This window comes from Sus scrofa, chromosome 2, assembly GCF_054392235.1.
Source record: "Sus scrofa isolate SSC_HxYL_T2T_F1_AM1 chromosome 2, Sscrofa_HxYL_maternal_Yorkshire_Landrace_v2.0, whole genome shotgun sequence".
NCBI classification, from domain to species: Eukaryota; Metazoa; Chordata; class Mammalia; order Artiodactyla; family Suidae; genus Sus; species Sus scrofa.
The window spans coordinates 122,998,045-123,017,153 of NC_139384.1; the positions used below are offsets into that span (position 1 = coordinate 122,998,045).

Consider the following 19,109-nt stretch of genomic DNA (forward strand, 5'->3'; position numbering starts at 1 on the left):
TTCCCCTCCAGGAGGAACAGTATCTAGCCTCCTTTTTTAAAATCCTCCTTTGACCCTGTCATCGGAGTAAATAATTTTAATATTTCCTCGTGCTTTTTTCAATTGATGAACAACCTTTGTACTCTCTCGTGAAATCTTTTCATTCTTGCCATTACCCTCTTAAGACTGGAAATGTTTCTCAAAGTGAGGTCTAAGCACTCTATACACGGTTCTCTTGGAGCATTTATTAACTCTGCAGATTCCTATGCTTCACCCCAGGCTCAGTGAATCATAATCCTGTCCATGGATCTGGGAATCAGCATGCCTAACAAATTCCCTAGGTCTCTGATGCACTAATGTTTAACATCTTCTAGGCTAGATTGAAGCCTGCATTGTATCACAGGTTGAAACACCCTGCCTGCACGGAAGAATCACATGGGAGCTTTTAAAATCCTAATGCTCAAGTTGTACCCCAGTCCAATTAATGTAGAACCTCTAGGGGTGGCACCTGGGCCAGCAGTCTTTTGAAAGCTCCCCAGGTGAATTCCAAGTGAAGCCAATAGTCAGTCCGTTTCTCCAAGGCAAGGACTGATGACGTTTCTCTCCCAGCGCCTATTGAAACAAAGCCACTTACAAAGAATGTTGATTTTCAGCGTTGCCTCAGTGAATTAAGTTTTGTTCCCACGTCCATGCTCATGGTATGTCCCATTTTCTTTCATATCATGTCTGTATAATTGTAAACATGAAACCATCTTCGTCAAAGCGAAGATGAATCTTTTTCACCATTTGTCTTAGGAGGAGAGTTGACTCTGAAGAGGCAAGACTTGTGGTTTGGTTACATACGATTAGAGATTCTGAGAGAAGCCTTTGTGAAGATTCCTGCTAGCCATTGTGAGGATTGGAAATGTGGATGGTGAGTGTTTAAATCTTCACACTGAATTACATCCAGATTCCTTTCATGCAGCACCTCTCTCATTCCATCCTGGCTCTCATTCCATTATCTCACTGGGGGAACCTGAAAGTTCTACCGGCACCTCCCCAGTGTGCATTCCTTGATGCTCATTCCTTAGGCCCCTTTCCTCCCACCCGAGGCTTCTGTGATTGCGCGGGGATGAGGCAGACCCTGTAGATGTTCACATATGGGTGACACCTACTGTAAAGAAATTAATACCCCAAAGAGCAAACCTACAACCAATGTCAGAGAGGAGATAAATTTGTCCCCCTCTCTCCCCCACTTTCTAATCCCCACCATGTAGTGTCCTGAAACGAAGGTTATCAAGCTTCTAGAGATGGTTTTGAGATATCAGTTGACTTCATATAGGTGGACTGAGTAATGCTTCCTTGTGCTTCTCTCCCTCCTTCCCTGCCTAACTGCCCCATCCCTCATCAAAACCCTAGAGATGGCACTCCCTCTTAGGATGGCATACAAGGACCTAAAGCTAATTCTGAGAATCCCAAATTAAGTAGAAGGTCTGGCTTTGATTTTCACATCTTTTCCTGCCATGGTACCTAGCCAAATTAGGTGCCCAATAAATATAAGCTGACATGAACATGGAAGAGAAAACTGGACAGAAGAAGGCATGCACCAAAGCTATCTATGATGAGTGTTTTTGTTTGAAAATAATCCAAAGATTATAATTTAATTTTCCCATTTGTTAGCCATGAGATCAGGGACAAGCCAGAAACCTTTGGATATCAAATTATTTACCTTACAAAATAGGATTCTGAGTTGTATGTGAACACCATGAGGTTTGATTGAGAAAATATATATGGAAGTGTTCTGAAAATACATAAAACCAAAGCGTGAAGTTAATGCTTCAACATCAGAATCTTATTAGGTGCCTTTTTTCTTCAGTTTGAGGATGGTTCCATATGTTAGCAATTAACACATATCAGTAAGAATTTGGAAAATCTGTGAGAATGAAATAACCGTAATTAAGTATTGTGATTACTTGAGAGGAACATTTTCATTTTTGCTTCATGCTGTATTTCATTTTTTCCCAAGTGTACAATTCAGTATTTTCAACTATAACACTGTGTTGTATGTTACATCCCCAGGACTTATTTTATACATGGAATTTGGTGCCTTTTGACCACCTTCATTCATTCCCCCCACCCCAAACCCCTCCTACTTCATGTCGGTGGCATTAACCAATCTGTGCTCTGTATTAAAGACTTTGACTTGTCTGTTTTAGATTCCACACATAAGTGTGATCATACAGTATTTTTCTTTCGCTTATTCCACTTAGCACATTGCTATCAGAGTCCATCCATGTTGTTATAAGCAGCAAAATTTCCCTCTTTTTTATAGCTAAGTATATTCTATTATATATGTACCATGTCTTCTTTTTTCTTCTTCCAGTTTTATTGAGATGTAATTGATACACAGCTCTGTAAAATTTTGTGTACAGCATAATTTAACTTACAACATGTAATGTTCATCACAATAAGGTTAGTGACTATCCATCCATATACACACAAAATTAAAGAAATAGAAGAAAAATATTTTTCCTTTGATAAACTCTCTTAGGATTTACTCTTAATAACTTTTATGTATAACATACATCAGTGTTAATTACTTTCATTTTGTAAGCTACTTCCTTAGTGTTTACTTGTCTTAAAATTGGAAGTTTATACTTTTTGACTGCCTGCATCCAATCCCCCCAACCCCCACCTCTGGTAACCACAAATCTGATCTCTTTTTCTGTATGTTTGTTTGTTTTTGAAATATAATTGACCTATAACATTGTTAGTCCCTGTTACATGACATAATCATTCTATTTTTCTATACATTTCAAATTGATCAATAGGGTAAGTCTAGTACAGTATGTCATCACGCAAAGATTACATAGTTATTGACTAAATTCCCCACATTTTATAGCCCCGATCCATTTATTTTGCAACTGGAAATTTGTACCTTTAAATCTTCCTCACACATTTCCTTCATCCCTTCACTCCCCTTTGCTCCCATTTGGCAACCACCCATTTACTCTGTATCTATAACTCTGTTTCTATTCCTTTATGACTGTTCATTTGTTTTGTTTTTTAGCTTCCTTGTATAAGTGAAACCATACAGCATTTGTCTTTCTCTAATTTATTTTATTTAGTATAACACCCTCTAATCCAACTGTGTTTTTATGAGGGCAAGATTTCATTCTTTTTCATGGCTAAGTAATACTCATTTTATGTATTACACACACACACACACACACACACACACACACACACACATGCATAGTTGATGGACACATATTTCTTTCATATCTTGGCTATTATAAATGATGCTGCCATGAGCATTGGAGTTTATGTCTTTTCAAATTTGTGCTTTTGATTTCTTTGGATATATACCCAGGAGTGGACATGCTGGATCATATGATAATTCTACTTTTAGTTATTTGAAGAACCTCCATATTGTTCTCCGTAGTGGCTACACCAGTTTACATTCCCACCAACAGTGTACAAGTGTTCCCATTCTGACACATCCTCACCCAAATTTGTTATTTGTAGAATTTTTGATGCTAGTCTGACAGGTGTGAAGTGATGTCTCATTGAGGCTTTACATGTTTATTTCCCTGATGATTAGTGATGTTGAGCATCTTTTCATGGGCCCGCTGGCCATCTGTATGTCTTCTTTGGAAAAAATGTCTATTGAGGTCTTCTGCCCATTTTTAAGGGCCTTTTTTTTTTTTTTAATATTGAGCCATATGAGCTGTTTATGTATTTTGGATATTAACTCCTTATCAATCAAATTGCAAATATTTTCTCCCATTAGTAGGTGTTTTCTCAGTGATTTCCATTGCCATGAAAAACATTGTAAATTGGTCCCATTTGCTTATTTTTGCCTTTGTTCCTTTTTCCTTTAGAGATGATGTGTCAGGAAAAAAAACCTATGATTTATACTAAAGAGGGTTCTACATATGTTGTCTTCTAGGAGTTTTACAGTCTTATATTTAGGTCTATAATGTGTTTTGGTTTTCTTCTTGTATGTGGTAACAGAAAATCTTCTAATTTCGCTTCTTTACATACAGCTTTTCAGTTTTCCCAGCATCACTTATTGAGACAATCTTTTTGCCTGGTATGGTATTACTTCTATTGTCATAGATTAAATTCCCATGTAAGTATGTATTCAGTTCTAGACTGTTTATTCTGTTCCATTGATCTATGTGTCTGTTTTTGTGCCTTTACCATACTTTTTTTTTTTTTTTTTTGGTCTTTTTAGGGCTGCACCCATGTCATATAGATGGTCCCAGGCTATGGGTCGAATTGGAGATGTAGCTGCCAGCCAATGCCATAGCCACAACAATGATAGATCTGAGCTGCCTCTGTGAACTACACCATAGCTCATGGCAATTCCGTATCCTTAACCCACTGAGCGAGGCCAGGGATCGAACCTGGTCCCCATGGATTCTAGTCAGATTTGTTTCCAGTGAGCCATGACAGGAACTCCTACCATATTATTTTGATGACTGTAGCTTTGTAATAAAGTTTAAAATCAGAGAGTTTGATACAACATGCTGTGTTCTCAAGATTATTTGGTTATTTGGAATCTTGTGTTTCCATATAAATACAGATTTATTGTTCTTCTGTAAAAAATGACATTGATATTTTGGTAGGTTTTGCATTGAATCTGTAGATCACCTCTGATAGCATGGTCATTTTAAGAACATTAATGCTTATCCCATGAACACATTTACTTTTCCATCTGTTTGTATCGTCCTGAATATCTTTCATCAGCATTTTAGAGTTTTCTGAGTACAGATCTTTCACCTCCCTAGTTAGACTTTTTCCTAGGCATTTTATCCTTTTTCACATGATGGTAAATGGATTATTTTCCTTTTTTTTTTTTTTTAAGGTACCATCTTATATTTTTAAGCGTGTTGTTATAGTTGATTTAAAATATTATGTCAATTTCTGCTGTACAGCAAAGTGACTGAGTTATACATATATATACATTACTTTTTTCATAGTATTTTCCATCATGTTCCATCATAAGTGATTGGATAAAATTCCCTGTGCTTATTCAATCCAAATGCAAAAGTTTGCATCTAGTAACCCCAAACTCCCAGTCCATCTCACTCCCTCCCCCTCCCCCTCAGCAACAAGTTTGTTCTCTATATCCAAGAGTTTGTTTCTGTTCTGTAAATATGTTCATTTGTGCCATATTTTAGATTCCGCATACAAGTGACATCATATGGTATTTGTCTTTCTCTTTTTGACTTACTTCACTTAGTATGAGAATCTCTAGTTCCATCCATATTGCTGCAAATGGCATTATTCTATTCTTTCCTATAGCTGAGTAGTATTCCACTGTGTGCATGTACCACATCTTCTTAATCCATTCATCTTTCAGTGGACATTTAGATTGTTTCCATGTCTTGGCTATTGTGAATACTACTGCTATGAACATACGGGTGCACGTATCTTTTTCAATGAAAGTTTTGTCTGGATATATGACCAGAAGTGGGATTGCTGGATCACATGGTAGTTCTATATTTAGTTTTCTGAGATACCTCCCTACTGTTTTGCATAGTGGTTGTAACAATTTACATTCCCACTAGCAGTATAATAGGGTTCCCTTTTTTCCACACCCTCTCCAGCATTTTTTATTTGTATATTTATTAATGAGAGTCATTCTGACTGGTGTGAGGTGATACCTCATTGTAATTTCAATTTGCATTTCTCTACTAATTAGTGATATAAAGCATTTTTTCATGTGCCTGTTTGCCATCCATATGTCTTCTTTTTAGAAATATCTCTTCAGGTCATCTGCCCACTTTTCAGTTGGGTTTTTTTGCTGTTGAGTTGTATAAGTTGTTTGTATATTTTGGATATTAAGCCCTTCTAAGTTACATAGTTTGCAACTATTTTTTCTCATTCATATGTTGTCTTTTTTTTAATTGAATTTTTTTGTCCTTTTTTGGTCTTTTTAAAATTACTCAATGAATTTGATTACATTTATAGTTGTATGATCATCATCACAACCCAATTTTATAGTATTTCCATCCCAAATCCCCAGCCCATCCCCCACCCCCCAACCTGTCTCCTTTGGAAACCAAAGTTTTTTTCAAAGTCTGTGAGTCTGCAAAGAAATTGTTTTTTTATATTCAACGTGGCATATGGCGTTGGTGTCTCACTCTCTGATTAACTTCACTTAGCATGATAATTTCTAGGTCGATCCATGTTGCTAAAAATGCCGGTATTTCTTTCCTCTTAATGGCTGAGTAATATTCTACTGTGTATATGTACCACTTCTTTATTCACTCTTCTGTCAATGGACATTTCCATATCTTGGCTATTGCATACTGTGCTGCAATGAACATTGGAGTATGTGTATCTTTTCAAGTTATGTTTTCTTCTGGATAGATGCCAGGAGTGGGATTGCTGAATCAAATGGTAATTCTATTTTTAGGTCATTAATCCATTTTGAGAGTATTTTTGTATATGGTCTTGGGGAGTGCTCTAATTTCATTCTTTTGCATGTGGCTGTCCAGTTTTCCCAGCAACCACTTATTGAACAGGCTGTCTTTTCTCCATTGTGTATTCTTGCCTCCTTTGTCATGGATTAGTTGTATCTGTGTGCATGGGATGGGTTTAATTCTGAGCTTTCTATCCTGTTCCACTGATGTATATTTCTATCTTTGTGTCAGTACCACATGGTTTTGATGACTGTTGCTTTGTAGTATAGTCTGAAGTCAGGGAGCCTGATTCCTCCAGCTCCATTTTTCTTTTTCAGAATGTCTTTAGCTATTCTGGGTGTTTTGTTCTTCCAAAAAAACTTTAAAATATTTTGTTTGAGTTCTGTGAAAAATGTCCTTGGTACTTTGATAGGGATTGCCTTGAATCAGTTGATTGCCTTGGATAGTATAGAAATTTTGATAATACTGATTCTTCCAAGCCAAGAGCATGGTATGTTTTTCCATCTTTTTGTGTCATCTTTGATTTCTTTCATCAGCATCTTATGGTTTTCAGAGTACAAGTCTTTTGTCTCTTTAGGTAGATTTATTCCTAAGTATTTCGTTCTTTTTGATGTGATGGTAAATGCGATAGGTTCCCTAATTTCTCTTTCTGATCTTTAGTTGTTAATATATAGAAATGCAGTTGATGTCTGTGTATTAATTTTGTATCCTGCGACTTTGCCAAATTCATTGATGAGCTCTAACAGTTTTCTAGTAGCTTCTTTAGGATTTTCTAGGTATAATATCATGTCATCTGCAAATACTGATAGTTTTAGCTCTTCCTTTCCAATTTGGATTCCTTTTATTTCTTTTACTTCTCTGATTGTTGTGGCTAGGACTTCCAGAACTATGTTGAAGAGTAGTGGTGAGAGCGGACATCCTTGGCTTGTTCCTGATCTCAGTGGGAATTCTTTCAGCTTTTCACCATTGAGAATGATGTTCACTGTGAGTTTGTTGTATATGGCCTTTATCATGTTGAGGTAGATTCCCTCTATGCCCACTTTCTGAAGGGTTTTTATCAGAAATGGGTATTGGATTTTGTCAAAGGCTTTTTCCGCATCTATTGAGAGCATCATAGGGTTTTTATTCTTCAGTTTGTTAATGTGGTGTATCACACTGATGGATTTGCGGATATTGAAGAACCCTTGCATCCCTGGAATAAATCCCACTTGATCATGATGTACAATCCTTTTAATGTATTGTTGGATGTGGTTTGCTAGTATTTTGTTGAGGATTTTTGCATCCATGTTCATCAGTGAAATTGGCATGTAATTTTCTTTATTTTGTGGTATCTTTGTCTGGTTTTGGTATGAGGGTGATGGTGGCCTCATAGAATGAGTTTGGGAGTGTCCCTTCCTCTGCAATTTTTTGGAATAGTTTCAGAAGGAGAGGTGTTAGCTCTTCTCTAAATGTTTGATAGAATTCACCTGTGAAGCCATCTGGTCCTGGACTTTTGTTTGTTGGAAGTTTCTTAATCACGGTTTCAATTTCAGTTCTTGTGATGGGTCCATTCATCTTTTCTATTTCATCTTGGTTTAGTCTTGGAATATTGTACTTTTCTAAGAATTTGTCCATTTCTTCTAGGTTTGCCATTTTATTGGCATATAGTTGCATATAGAAGTCTCTTATGATCCTTTGTATTTCTGTGATATCCGTTGTTACGTCTCCTTTTTCATTTCTAATTTTATTGATTTGAGGCCTCTCTCTTTTTTTCTTGATAAGTCTGGCTAGGGGTTTATCAATTTTGTTGATCTTTTCAAAGAAGCAGTTTTTCATTTCATTGATCTTTTCTGTGGTTTTCTTTGTTTCTATTTCATTGATTTCTGCTCTGATCTTTATGATTTCTTTCCTTCTACTAACTTTAGGTCTTGTCTGTTCTTCTCTCTCGAGCTGCTTTAGATGTAAAGTTAGCTTGTTTATTTTAGCTTTTTCTTGTTTCCTGAGATGGGCTTGTATTGCTATAAACTTTCCTCTTAGAACAGCTTTTGCTGCATCCCATAGGTTTTGGAGTGTCGTATCTTTGTTGTCATTTGCTTCTAGGTATTTTTTAATTCCCTCTTTGATTTCTTCAGTGATCCATTGGTTGTTTAGTAACATGTTGTTTAGTCTGCACGTGTTTGTGTTTTTTGCAGTTTTTGTCTTGCTGATTTCTGGTCATACAGTGTTGTGGTCGGAAAAGATGCTTGATATGATTTCAGTTTTCTTAAAGTTACCGAGGTTGGATTTGTAGCCTAGGATATGATCAGTCTTAGAGAGTGTTCCATGTGCACTTGAGAAGACTGTGCATTCTGTTGCTTTTGGATGAAATGTCCTATAAATATCTATTAAGTCCATCTGATCTAATGCTTCATTCAGGGCCTGTGTTTCCTTACTGATTTTCTGTCTGGATGATCTGTCCATTGCTGTAAGTGGGGTGTTAAAGTCCCCCACTATGATTGTGTTATTGTCGATTTGTCCTATTAAGGTTGTTGGCAGTTGCCTTATACATATTGTGGTGAACCTGTGTTGGGTGCGTAGATATTTAAAATTGTTAAATCTTCTTCTTGGATTGATCCTTTGATCATTATGTAGTGACCTTCATTTTCCCTTAAAATATTCTTCATTTTAAAGTCTATTTTGTCTGCTATGAGTATTGCTACTCCAGCTTCCTTTTGATTCCTGTTTGCATGGAATATTTTCTTCCGTCCTCTCACTTTCAATTTGTATGCATCCCTACAAGTGCAATGGGTCTCTTGAAGACAGCATATATATGGGTCTTGTTTTTGTATCCATTCAGCCAATCTATGTCTTTTGGTTGGGGCGTTTAGTCCATTAACATTTAAGGTAATTATTAATATGTATGTTCTTATTACCATTTTATTAGTTGCTTTGAATTTGTTTCTGTTGCTCTTTTTTCTTCCCTTGTTCTCTCCTCTTGTGGTTTGATGACTATCTTTAGTGTTGTATTTGAGTTGATTTTTCTTATTTGTGTAACAATTGTAGATTTTTGGGTTGCATTTATTCTGAAGCTTTGATATATATGAGATTGTTTTAAGTTGTTGGTCTCTTAATTGTAAGTGCATCTCCAGTGTACTGCATCTGTACCCTCCTCTTCTCATGATTTCTGATTTTGGTAGCATAATTGTGCATGGATTTCATACCTTTACTGATGAGCCTTGTCATTTGTGGTATTTTTGTTTCCTGTTGCCGCCTTTTGTTTTCTACCTAGAGAAGTTCCTTTGGTACTTGTTGTAAATATGGTTTAGTGTTGCTGAGTCCTCTTAGCTTTTGCTTATCTGTGAAGCTTTTGATTTCTCCTTCAGATCTGAATGAGAGCCTTGCTGGGTAGAGTAATCTTGGTTGGAGGCTTTTTTCCTTTCATCACATTAAGTATATCATGCCACTCCCTTCTGGTCTGCAGAGTTTCTGCTGAAAAATCTGTCAATAACTTTTTCAGGGTTCCCTTGTATGTTATTTGTTTCTTTTCCCTAGCTGCTTTCAATATTTTCTCTTTGTCTTTAATTTTGGTCAGTTTGATTAATATGTGTATTGGGGTGTTTCTTCTTGGGTTTATTTTATATGGTACTCATTGTGCTTCCTGGATTTGAGTGAATGGTTCCTTTCCCATGTTAAGGAAGTTTTCAGCTATTATCTCTTCAAATATTTTTTCTGTCCCCTTCTCTCTCTCTTCTCCTGTTGGCACTCCTATAACATGAATGTTGGTGTGTTTAACATTGTCCCAGAATTTTCTGAGAATCTCTTTATTTGTTTTCAATCTTTTTTCTCTTTTCTGTTCCACATCCCTGATTTCCACTAATCTGTCCTCCACCTCGCTTATTCGTTCTTCTGCTTCCTGTATTCTGCTGTTGGCTGCTTCTAATGAATTTTTTATTTCAGTTACTGTTTTTTGCATCTCTTCTTGTTTAAGTTTTATATCTTTTATCTCTTTGCTCAGTGTTTCCTCTAAGTTATCCATCTTTGCCTCCAGTTTATTTCCAATGTCTTGCATCATCTTCAGCATCAAGAGTCTAAAGTCTTTTTCCTTGAGGCTGAGAATTTCCTCATCACTTAGCTAATTTTCTGGGTTTTTTTCTTTCTCCCTCATCTGAGTTATAGTTCTCTGTCTTTGCATTTTTATAGGTTTTTGGTGTGGTGACCTTTTTACAGATAATAGAGTTGTAGCCTCTCTTACTTCTGGCATCTGTCCCCCTTGTGGCCAAAGTTGGTATGGGGGCTTGCTGTAGGCTTCCTGAAGGGAGGGACTGATGCCTGCTCACTGGTAAGTGGAGCTGATTCCTATCCCTCTGGTGGGTGGGGTTTTGTCTCTGGGTAAGAGTAGGGGCATCTGTGTGCCTGGATGTCTTTAGGCAGCCTGTTTACTGAGGGGTGGAGCTGTGATCCCACCTGGATTGTTGTTTGGCCTGGAGCATCTCAGTACTGATGGGTGGGGCCAGATTTTCCCAAAATGGCCACCTCCAGAGAAAGGCACACTGCTGAATATTCTTGAGAGCTTTGCTTCCAATGTCCTTTCCCCACAACAAGCCACATTCACCCCTGTTTTCCCAGGAGTTCCTCCAAGAACTGCAGTCAGGTTTGACCTAGATTCCTATGGAGACTTTGTTTTGCCCTGGGACTAGTGTACATAAAAGTCTGTGTGTACCTTTTAAGAATGAGGTCACCATTTCCCCCCATCCTGTGGAGGTCCTGTGCACAAGCCCCACTGGCCTTCAATGCCAGATGCTCCAGGGGCTCTTTCTCCCCATGCCAGATCCCTACATGTGGGAGTTTGATGTGGGGCTGAGAACTCTCACTCCTGTAGGTGAGTCTCTGTAAAACAGTTACTTTCCAGTCTGCGGGGCTTCCCACCTGGGAGGTATAGGGTTGCTTATATTGCATAATCACCACTCCTACCTCTTGATGTGGCCTCCTCTTTGTCTTCTGGAGTAGGATATCTTTTTGAAAGTTTCTGGTCCATTTGGTTGAAGACTGCTCAGCAGTTGGTTGTAAATTTTGTTGTTTTTAGGAGAGAAATTGCATCCCCAGAAAGTGTTCCAATTTCATCCTTTTGCTTAGAGATATCCAGTTTTCCCAGAGACATTTATTGAAGAGGCTGTCTTTTCTCCATTGTATATTCCTGCCTCCTTTGTCATAGTTTAATTACTCATAGGTGCATGGGTTTATTTCTGGACTTTCTGTCTTGTTCCACTGATTTATATTTCTGTTTTTGTACCAGCACCATAATGTTTTGATGACTGTAGCTTTGTAGTAATGTCTGAAGTTCAGGGGCCTGATTCATCCCACTCCATTTTCTTTCTCAAGATTGCTTTGACTATTCATGTTGTTTTGTGTTTTCATACAAATTTAAAGATTTTTCTAAGTTCTGTGAAAAATGTCATTGGTAATTTGATAGGGATTGCCTTGGGTAATCATTTTGGCAATGCTGATTCTTCCAATCCAAGAGCATGGTATACCTTTCTGTCCGTTTGCGTCATCTTTGATTTCTTTCCTCAGTGTCATAGTTTTCAGAGTCCAGGTCTTTTGTCTCTTTAGGTAGGTTTATTCCTAAGTATTTTATCCTTTTTGATGTGATGGTAAAAGGGATTGTTTCTTCAATTTTTCCATCTGATCTTTCATTGTTAGTATATAGAAATGCAATAGATTTCTATGTGTTAATTTCATATTCTGCAACTTTGCCAAATTCATTGATGAGCTCTAAAAGTTTTCTGGTAGTGTCTTTAGGATTTTCTATATGTAGTATCACATCATCTGCAAAAATTGATAATATTACTCCTTTCTTTCCAATTTGAATTCCTTTTATTTCTTTTTCTTCTCTGATTGCCATGGGTAGGACTTCAAAAGTATGGTGAATAAAAGTGGAGAGAATGGACATCTTTGTCTTGTTCCTAATCTGAGCAGTAATTCTTTCAGCTTTTCACCATTAAAAATTATCTTAGCTGTGGGTTTGTCACATATGGCCTTTATTACATTGAGGTAGGTTCCTTCTCTGCCTACTTCCTGGAGGGTTTTTTTCATAAATAGGTGTTGGATTTTGTCATAAGCTTTTTCTGCATCTATTGAGATGATCATATGGTTTTTATTCTTCAGTTTGTTGATGTGGTATATCACATTGAATGATCGATGTGCTAAATCCAACTTGATCATGGTTTACAATCCTTTTAATGTATTGTTGCAGTCAGTTTGCTAGTATTTGGAGGATTTTTGCTGATATTTTGAGGATATTAATCTAGGATATTGGTCCGTCATTTTCTTCTTTTGTGGTGTCTTTGTCTGCTTTTAGTATCAGGGAGATGAGCTTGACAATGTTCCTTCCTCTGCCATTTTTTGAAAGAGTTTCAGAAGGATAGATGTTAACTCTTATCTAAATATTTAATAGAATTCCCCTGTGAAGTCATCTGGTCCTGGATTTTTGTTTCTTGGAAGTGTTTTAGTCACACTTTGAATTTCAGAATTTGTGATTGGTCTAGTGATATTTTCTATTTATTGCTTGGATCAGTCTTGGGAGGCTATGCCTTTCTAAGAATCTGTCCATTTCTTCTAGGTTGTCCATTTTGTTGGCATATAGTTGCCTTTATGTGATCTTTTGTATTTGTGTTGTCCATTGTAATTTCTCCTTTTTCATTTCCAATTTTATTGATTTGAGCCTCTCTCTTTTTTCCTAATGAATCTTGCTAAAGATTTCTCCATTTTGTTTATCTTTTTAAAGAATGAACTTTTACTTTTATTGATCTTTTCTATTATTTTCTTCCTACCTTATTTATTTCTGTTCTGATCCTTATAATTTCTTTTCTCTACTAAATTTGGATTTTGTTTAATCTTCTTTATCTGGTTGCTTTAGGTGTAAGTCTAGGTTATTTGGGATTTTACTTGTTTCCTGAGGTGAGATTGTGTTGCTATAAACTTCCCTCTTAGAACTACTTTTGCTGCATCCCAAGGTTTGGGATCTTCATGTCTTTGTTGTCATTTTTCTGTAGGTATTTTTTTATTTCCCCTTTGATTTCTTAATTGAGCTCTTCGTTGTTTAGTGCATATTGTTTAATCTCCATATGTTTCTGGTTTCTGCACTCTTTTTCTTGTTGATTCACTTCAACAATCTTTCCAGCATCTTCATCTGGAGTAGGTTCTATCTCAAGAGACCAATTTCTTTGCTCAGCCCTAAGAAACAACTCTTCATCCATTCAAGTTTTATCATGAGACTGCAGCAGTTCAGGCACATATTCAGGCTCCACTTCTAATTCAAATTCTCTTGGTATTTCCACTGCAGTGATTTTCTCTACCTAAAGTCATAAATCCCTTAAAGTCATCCATGAGGATTGGAATAAACTTCTTCCAAACTCCTACTATTGTTGATATTTTGAACTCTCCTGGTGAATCATGAATGTTGTTGCTGACATTGAAAATAGTGAATCCTTTTGAGAAGTTTTTTAATTGACTTTACTTAGATCTGTTAGAGAAATCATTATCTATGGCAGCTATAGCCTTATGAAATATACTTCTTAAGACTTGGAAATTGAAATTATTCCCTGTTCTATGGGCTACAAAAATGGATGTTGGTTGGCAGGCATGAAAACAACATGAATCTCATTGTACATATCCATCAATGCTCTTGGGTGACCAGGGGTATTATTAGTGAGCAGTAATATTGTGAAAAAAAATATTTTTTTCTGGGATGTAGGTCTCAACAGTGATCTCAAAATGTTCAGTAAATCATATTGTAAACATATATGCTGTTATCAAGGCTTTGTTGTTTCATTTATAGAGTACAGGCAAAGTAGATTTAGTATAATCCTTAAGGGCCCTAAGATTTTTGGAATGGTAAATATGCATTGGCTACAACTGCAGTTCACCAGCTGCATTTGCTCCTAACAAAATATTCAGTCTTTGCTTTGTAGCATGGAAGCCATGGATCGACTTCTCCTCTTTAGCTATGCAAGTCCTAGATGGTACCTTCTTCTAATAGAAGACTGTGTTTGTTTCCATTAAAGCCCTTGGTTAGTGTAGCCACCTTTATTAATGACTTAACTAGATCTCTTGCATAACTTGCTGCAGCTTTTACATCAGCAACACTTGCTGCTTCATCCTTCACTTTGATGTTATGAAGATGGTTTATTCCCTTCAAGCTCATGAATCAATGTCTACTAGGTTCAGACTTGACTTCTGCAGCTTCCTTACCTCTCTCAGCCTTCACAAAATTGAAGAGAGTTAGGGCCTTGTGCTGATTTAGGCTTTGGTTTAAGGAAATATTGTGGCTGGTTTGATTTTCTATCCAGACCACTAAAACTTTTTCCATATCAGCAATAAGGCTTTTTCACTTTCCTATCATTTAGAATAGCAATTTTAATTTCTTTTAAGAACTTTGCCTTTGCATTCACAACTTAGGCTGAAACTAGGCCTCTTGTTCCAGTTAGCCATCTTGGCTTTTGACATGCCTTTCTCACTAAGCTTAATCATTTCTAGTTTTTGATTTAAAGTGAGGAATGTGCAACCCTTCCTTAACATCAAAGCTCAATACCAAAAACAAACAAACATACAAACAATCCATGGGACTTCCCTGGTCGTGTAGCAGGTTAAGGATCTGCTGTTGTCACTACTGTGGCCCAGGCTGCAGCTATGTCATAGGTTCCATCCCTGGCTTAGGAACTTTAACATGCTATAGATACTGCCAAAAACAAAATTATACAATACAAAACACAAAACTACCCAATTAAAAAATTGGCAGAGTCCTTGAAATAGCTGCTTTTCCAAAGACATACAGACGGCCAACAGTCACATGAAAAGATGCTCAACATCACTAATCCTCAGGGAAGTGCAAATCAAAGCTTCAATGTGATATCACCTCACACTTACAGAATGGCTAGTATCAAAATTCTACCAATAACAAATTTTGGTGAGGATATGATGAAAAAGCAACTCTAGCACACTGTCAATGGGAATGTAAATTGATACCGCCACTGTGGAGAATAGGATGGAGGTCCTTAAAGAAAAATTTAAATAGAGTTACCAGATGATCTAGCAATTCCACTTCTGGGCACATATTCAGAGAAAATTCAAATTTGAAAAGATACATGTGGAGTTCCCGTCACAGCTCAGGGTTAACAAACCTGACTAGCATCCATGAGGACACGGTTTGATCCCTGGCCTCCCTCAGTGGGTTAAGGATCTGGCGTTGCCATGAGCTATGGTGTAGGTCGCAAACACAGCTCTGATCCTGCATTGCTGTGGCCGTGGCATAGGCTGGTGGCTACAGCTCCAATTGGACCCCTAGCCTGGGAACCTCCATATGCTGCAGGTGCAGCCCTACAAGACAAAAAGGAAAAAAAAGGGGAATAAAAGATACATGCATCCCAGTGTTCACTGCAGCACTATTTACAATAGCCAAGACATGAAAACAACCTAAATATCCATCAACAGATGAATAGATAAAGAAGATGTGGTACATATATACAGTGGAATACTACTCGGACATAAAGAAAGAGTGTAAGAATGCCATTTGCAACAACATGGATAGACCTAGAGATGATCATACTAAATGAAGTCAGAGAAGACAAATATCATTTGATAAGATAGAAATGAACTTGTTTACATAACAGAAACTGACTCAGACATAGAAAACAAACTTACGGTTACCCAAGGGGAAAGGGGGGAGGGATAAATTAGTAGTTTGGGATTATCAGATATAAACTATCATATATAAAATAGATAAACAGCAACGTTCTACTGCTGTTCAGTATCTTTTAATAAACTATAATAGAAGAGAATTTGAAAAGGAACATATACATATATAGTTTTATATATATATAAAACTGAATCACATTTTGTTGTATACCAGAAAAACAACATTGTAAATCAACTTTTTGCACCTCTTTTTGACAACTCAGTCCAGTGTTAAACAATCTTATCAAGAAAGTCTTTTCAGTAGGTGAACCACCTTCCTTGACAAACTAGTTCACTGAGCTCCAAATACAGATAACCCTTCTATTTTTTTTTTTTTTTTTACAAGAAACCCACTTCTGTTCTCATTTGTGAAAAAGAGATGCTCTGTGATACCATAATCGTTAAAATTTTCCTCAGGGAAAGCATTGATTTCATCATTGACCCAGTGGCTCTGGAAGCCCAAAGCCTCAGATAAGAGCAGAGCTTATGTGGCAATTCAATTTCTATCAGGTGGAATTATACTGAAATCCAAAAGACAATAATGGTCAGGTCCATTAACATCTATGACAAATATAATGGTCAACATCTGTGACAGTAAATATAATAAAAACATCTTTTTTTTTTTTTTTCCTTTTTTTTAGGGCCGTACCTGCAGCATATGGAGTTTCCCAGGCTAGGGGTCAAATTGGAGCTACAGCTGCAAGTCTGCGCCACAGCCACAGCAATGCAAGATCCAAGCCATGTTTGCCACCTATGCCATAGCTCATGGCAATGCCAGAGATCGAACCCGCAACCTCATGGTTTCTAGTTGGATTTGTTTCTGCTGCACATCAGGAATTCCAATAAAAACATTTTTTAATGCAGTTTGTTCTGCCAGCCCAGATTCAAATATGATTGATTTTAAACTTAAAAGATCTTTAAAATTAGGTTTTAAGATTAAATTCTATAGTTATCTGAAAGTAAAATAGTGAAAAATATATTAAGTATTTTGAGTTATTTTAGATGTTATTGGGTATAAAATGGGTATATTTTCTTTGTTTCTGATCATTGAGTCTTAAAAACTCTGTTTTTCCTCTATCTGAGAACAAAAATTCAGAAAAGGAGGTGACCTTTAATTTAAGAAGGCCAGAATTATCATATCATGTGGTACATTAAACTTGCAAAAATGCAAAGTCCTCATCAGGCTTGCTTTGGGGAACCTAGTAATCTATAAATTTGACATTATTTGTATCAAATACATTAAAGCAAAAAATGTAAGCTGAATTGTTATTAAATTTGTGCAAATGCAGTCACTAAATTATAACAGTAAAGCATTATTATGCAAATTGGAGCTAATTTTACAATACCCCTATCTAATTGTTTACAGTACAGTAGAATTATGGCACTGTTAAGCAGGACAGGATGTTGTATGAAAGAGTGTGTTTTTAATTTGAACCATTTTTACTCTGTGAGATTTTTTTTTTTTTGCATGGAAAAGGGATTTAACATGGAGAAAACAAGGGCAGATGTCTCCTGCATTGTGTACTCAAGGACTTAGCTAATTAATATTTTCCATGTGCTTAGACACAGAGATGAAGATGGGCTCTTCTCAGAGGTGCACAAGCTTCCTCTTTTCAGTTTTTATGAGATGTCAGATAGAACCGTCTACAAAGACTTGCTCCAAGGAATATTTTTAAAAGATTTGTGTTGAGATGAAGGGCTGCTTGAGTGTGAGGCATCCTAAGTGGTCCTCGGCCTCCAGCTGTGTTCCTTAGCAGAAGGGCTTAGACAAGGCTGCTCTGATGTGACAGTACCAAATTACGTTTGAAACAGCACTTAAGGAAGGTTTGGGAAGAAGACAAGACCGCTCTCCAGCCGGTGGAGAAATCACGCTGAATAAACAGTTTTAGCAGGAGGTCAGTGAACGCTACTTCAGAGGAAAGTCCCTTCATCTTCTGAGATAAGCAAAAATCAGTGTCTGGGATTCCTTTTTGGAGGGCATTCTGCTTCCTGTTCCTTTTAAAATCCTTATTTTATCCTTCCTATTACTCAGCGATTTTGTATAAGCTAAACTGTCAGTATATGAGAAACCTCTCTGCCAATGAGATGAATTTTTTTTTTTTTTTTTTCAGAGAGCCTTGCCAAGTTTATGAGCCAAGAAATAGCTGAATTATAATGGCTGGAACTTCAAAGAGAAAGAAGAGTGAAAGGTATTAAAATATTTTTGTAAAAATCCCTGACTCTTGAAATCAGCCAGGGCTGATCGATCTGAGACTAACATAGTAAATTTTATGGATAGGCCAGGGAGGGGGCTGAATATCTGGTGATAAGAAGGTGCCCCCAGGTGGAGCCTTCTTGCCTAGTTATTCTCAATCTCTGGGGGGAAAATGTGGCTATAAGGGAGAAACATGTCAGATGAGCAGGAGTGCACTGTTTCTCTTTTGGCTTAACGCAAGTTCCCTTGCTGATGTGATGCACTTTTTCTCCCTTTGTTTTGGAATCTTCCAAAAATCTCAATACAAGTCTCTTGATCACTTTTCACTTTATATTACAATGAACCAGTTTATTATCTTTTTAGTTATTTGGTATTCTCCATGATCCCTACAAGCACCTTTTTAAATTTTATTCTAAAGCCTTCTATCTCTACTTCGGCTCTCCTTGGCAAAACATGCTGTACAGAAATGACCCTAAATTCTACAAGGATACCTCTTCCAGGGGACTTGCATTTCAGCAGAGATCAAAGCTTAAGACAATAGTGAATATTTTACTCCAGATACCAATTAGGAATTATGTCTGACTGCCAGTAATGGAGACCAGAAATAACAATGACTTAAATAAGTGGGGTTTTGTCCGATAAAAGAAGCTCAGTAAGAGGCAGTCCCAGAGTTTGGGTGCTCATCAGGGATATAGTCCCTTAAACACTGCTGCCTTTTTATGCTTGAAAGCATAGCTCTCATCCTCAGGTTCACCTTGAGGGTGCTGTCATTATGTCCATATACATGCAAGAAAGAGGGTAGGGAAGGGTGTTTTGGTCTAACTTTCCAC

The 19,109-nt window shown here is 37.0% G+C and overlaps 1 long non-coding RNA gene across 2 annotated transcripts in view; it reads left to right on the top strand.

Annotated features, from left to right (window-relative positions):
- LOC110259772 (uncharacterized) overlaps nt 1-19,109 on the top strand; it is an 835,641-nt gene that overhangs the window by 754,468 nt on the left and 62,064 nt on the right. The window contains exons 1-3 of one of the 2 annotated variants that reach the window (XR_002342113.2): nt 454-677; nt 775-892; nt 18,197-18,274. This is a non-coding gene — a long non-coding RNA (uncharacterized LOC110259772). Of the gene's footprint in view, nt 1-453; nt 678-774; nt 893-18,196; nt 18,275-19,109 lie in introns of those variants that run through there. The other variant, XR_014838463.1, reaches the window with a different exon arrangement.